Source organism: Priapulus caudatus, unplaced genomic scaffold (genome assembly GCF_000485595.1).
Source record: "Priapulus caudatus unplaced genomic scaffold, Priapulus_caudatus-5.0.1 Scaffold297, whole genome shotgun sequence".
In the NCBI taxonomy this organism is placed as follows: domain Eukaryota; kingdom Metazoa; phylum Priapulida; class Priapulimorpha; order Priapulimorphida; family Priapulidae; genus Priapulus; species Priapulus caudatus.
In genome coordinates, this window is record NW_014577358.1 from 56,549 (window position 1) to 61,197 (window position 4,649).

Here is a 4,649-nt window from a genome sequence, read left to right on the forward strand (position 1 = left end):
CGCCCTCTCTCTCTGTGTTTCTCTCTCCTTCTCTTTCTTTCTTTCTCTCTCTCTCTCTCTCTCTCTCTCTCTTTCTTTCTTTCTTTCTTTCTCACTCTCACTCTTTTTCTTTCTTTCCTTCTTTCTTACTCTCTCTCTCTCTCTTTCTTTCTATCTCTCTCTCACTCTTTTTCCCTCCTCTCCCCCTCTCTCTCCTTTGCTCGCTCACTATCTCTCGCGCGCACCGCACTCTCTTCTCTCTCTCTCTTTATCCTCTATCTCTCTACCTCCTCCCTCTCCTCCCCTCTCATCTGCCATGTTTGCACCCGTGTTGCGTGTCGTGCTCGCATCTCGCTGCCCGCGCCTCGTTCCAGACAAAGCCGCGAAAATAACCGGCTATTGATATATTATGCGCATTTCAGCAAACAACTAGCTCCTACCACTCCACCCCCCCCCGCACACACATACACACACACACACATACACACACACACACACACACACACACACACACACACCCACACACCCACACACACACACACACACACACACACACACACACACACACACACACACACACACACATGTGTGTGTGTGGGGTGGGGGGGGGTGTTGTGTGTGTGTGTGTAAGCGCATTTCGAAAGCCTTGGAGATGGAATTAATTGAATCACGAGTGAATCACTTGACGTGTTAGTACGATACGGAAAATTACCGAGCACGCTTGCACGCACGCACGCACGCCCGCCCGCCTGCACGCACGCTTGCACGCACGCTTGCACGCACGAACGCACGTACGCACGCACGTACGCACGCCCGCATGCACGCCCGCATGCACGCACGCATGCACGCCCGCCTGCACGCACGCACGCACGTCCAAGCCTGCACGCACGCACGCCCCGCACGCTTGCACGAACGCACGCACGCACGCACGCACGCACGTACGCCCGCCTGCACGCACGTACGTACGTACGTACGCACGCACGCACGCACGCACGCACGCCCGCCTGCACGCACGCACGCACGCACGTACGCACGCACGCACGTCCAAACATACACGCACTAACGCACGCCCGCACACACGCCCGCCTGCACGCACGCACGCACGTCCAAGCCTGCACGCACGCAAGCACGCCCGCACACACGCACGCACGCACGTCCAAGCCTGCACGCACGCACGCCCGCCCGCACACACGCCCGCCCGCCGGACCAAGTCTGCACGCACGTATACGCACGTACGCACGTACGCACATACGTATATCAAGAGTACAGAAAGCCCTTTGCTTATGTGTAATTTAACGGCTCGCCGGCTCGGTGGCTGCGGTAATAGCCAGTACAACATTATGCGATCAGGAGTGAATAATACTAGATCTAAATAGTCTATTATTATTCACTCTTGATGCGATCAGATTGACGCCCATTGACGGTAATCCTCACTAGTTACTTCTTCGCAAAATAGTTGCTTCTGACCAGAGATGATCATAACTTTGACGCAGCTAACGATTTTCGACTGGCCACACTATCTTCTCTTGACGAATAGTTAGTTATATACATACGCAGCATTTGCAGGGAGAGATACAGTGGGTGTCACTGCGTGGAGATCCCCATTATACTCGAGTATTTAAAGCATCAGTAGCGCGGAGATAGATTGGCGGGTGCGATGTTAACTACGGATAGGTCATTGTGCCATATGAGCGAGTAAACACATAACCTATGCGAAACGGAGCGCGTAAGATGCGAGTTATTCTATCCATATGATGAAGGTCACGCAATATTCACCGCAACGATTGAAACGACGAACCTTTGACGCTTGGTACTTAACTTAAACTCAACATTCAACACTCAACACTTAACCTTGCACTTGACACTTGACATTGAACACAAAGCACTTGAAATTGGGCACACTTAAGACTTTAGAAGATGCAAACTTTAATTTCACATTTTCACTCTCTCCCGATATGTATGTATATATATATATATTGTAAATATAAACCACGGAACAAGCCAGATACTACGCCAGCAGCGTTATGTTCGCGTCTTCCACCAATAGCAACCAATAACGCTGCAGCAGTAATGTGAAGCAGAAATTCCTCTGAAACCCGTAAATTTGCATTATCGTTAGGCGCATGCCAGCAGCTCCCAGGCGAAACATTGCCAGCACACATTACTATAACGTCTTACGATGTGCCAGAATCGCCTATATCCTCATTGCATCACCTAGCATATCTCCCTCACCGTAATCAATACACTAATTGCAAAGAGAATTACTCGCCGTGTCTGACCAGAACATCGGTATGTAGGCCTGCTGCGTAATCGGGTGGCTGAAATGTAGACGTCTGTGACATCTTCGATCCGCCGTGGCTCGTGTGGCTTAGCGACGAGCGCGCAGACACGTGCGTCAAACGCGTCCGCGTGTCGAAGTTGATGCCGCGTCGATGGCGCCACTGTCGCAGTTTGTGTCGCAGATGCGTTCTCACCTATGGTGTGTTATTTAAAACGTTACTTTCGGTTCTAGCTATAGGATAGATTGGAGTCGATGTCAGCTATGAGGCGGTCGGCGTGGCATTAGCGTACGTGCGCGTAAGTGTCTGACATTAGCATACGTGCGGGTAGGTGTCTCATATTAGCGTACGTGCGCGTAAGTATCTCATATTGGCGTACGTGCGCGTAAGTGTCTCATATTAGCGTACGTGCGCGTAAGTGTCTGACATTAGCGTACGTGCGCGTAAGTATCTGATATTAGCGTACGTGGGCGTAAGTGTCTGATACATGTATTAGCGTGCGTGCGCGTAAGTGTCTGACATTAGCAAACGTGCGCATACGTATCTGATATTAGTGTACGTGTGCGTAAGTGTCTGATACATGTATTAGCGTGCGTGCGGGTAGGTGTTTGATACAAGTATTAGCGTGCGTGCGCGTAAGTGTCTGAGTTTTGTCTGCGCTGAGAAGTCTCTCACCTCGTGATTTCCGATGCAGAAGAACAGCGAGATCGTGAGACCCTAAATTAATAAATCAAGAGCGTTAGAAACGGTATTAAATCAGAAATTAATAAAGTAAAAACGAATACAAAATTATCACATTAAAAACAATATATTAGCAAAAATTAATTCGAGCTATTATGATTCGTAGTCTGCGAATCATTGTTATTTTAATAGATCAGTTTGTTTGGCGAATAATAATCGGAATCTACATTAGTGTTTTCAAATACGGATTAGGCTAGCGGATGAGAGTAGGTGAACGCCAATCATTATTCTTACCGGGGCAGAATCATCTCACGCTGCTGCTCTAATGTGTAATAGGTGCTACGAGACCAAGTCATGCTCGCGGCATTCGCATTCAATCAACCACGGGAATTTACCCTCACAACAGCTACTCCTAAGGGACATGATTGTCTGCGATGTATGTAGTTGCATAGTTTCCACCCTATTCACCTTTGCTCATATATCATTAATTTCCGAGCTCATTACTCCGGCACTTACTAGTGAGTCAGAATTACCGCAGCACCTTCACCGCAGCAAAACAAACCACGATACATAGATAAACAGGTTTAACTTTCCCCGCTGTTCACTCATCATGCACCTTTACCCTACACTAACCCGAGCGGCCTGCCGGAATTTAGCTTATATTACACTTTATTTTATTACACAACATTATATTTTCTTGCATCATCGTCTAATATTCACTATTGTGATCGCGATGCGGGTTAGATGTATTTACGCGAACCCACAAAATTCATTCGAAATTTTCTTGTTTTTGTGATCAGACCAATTACGTCTTACTTGTCGCTTACAATCTAGTATAACATAGTCCGATGTCGTTGTCGAACTTTAAAATGTATACGTAGTATTAACTTAATTGCTAAGCCTTGTAAACTTTGCGCGCACAACTTGTTTTCCTGATATTGTATTTACTCGCGCATGCGTTTCATAATATCGACTCGATACATGGTTTCGTAAATTACGTGGAGGTACAATATAGCTACCTGCGTGGACACCAACACGGAATTTATGATGTTCACGACCAATCTACAGACGCCCATCTGCGCCGGCTCCACCAATACTAGGATGTGCGTTAACCCGAGCAGCGGCATCAAGAACAGAAGACCTCTCGCAACTCGCCTGCAAGTAGAAATACACGGTCAGTTTTCACAGATTCACTCATGACAGATGAACGGTCGCGAACATGGCGCCCATTACATTGAGTGACGTCAAGAGAGGTCGATACCGAACGCGCCGCCTGGCAATATTGATATCAGTAGCATGTGATATCTATTGCTACTGAGTTAACAGGCAGATAACTCGGTAATCCGCTAATATAAGTGACTGTAGTATGTTTCACTATATCTAGGCTAAAATTAAGTTAGGCTCGCACGCTCACACGAAAGCAAGCACGCACGCAAGCAAGGAAGCAAGCAAGCAAGCAAGCAAGCACGCAAGCACGCACGCACGCACGCACGCACGCACGCACGCACACACACACATATGTATATATATATATATATATATATATATATATATATATATATTATATATATATGAACTCTCTTAAGATTAGATATGCATATGGTGTTTTGTAGAATAAGTTAATCGAATTTCAAGAAAAGTAATTTAAGTTGATTATAATTGCAAGTATAGGCCTATTAACACAGCAACAGCATCACGGCCGAACCCTAC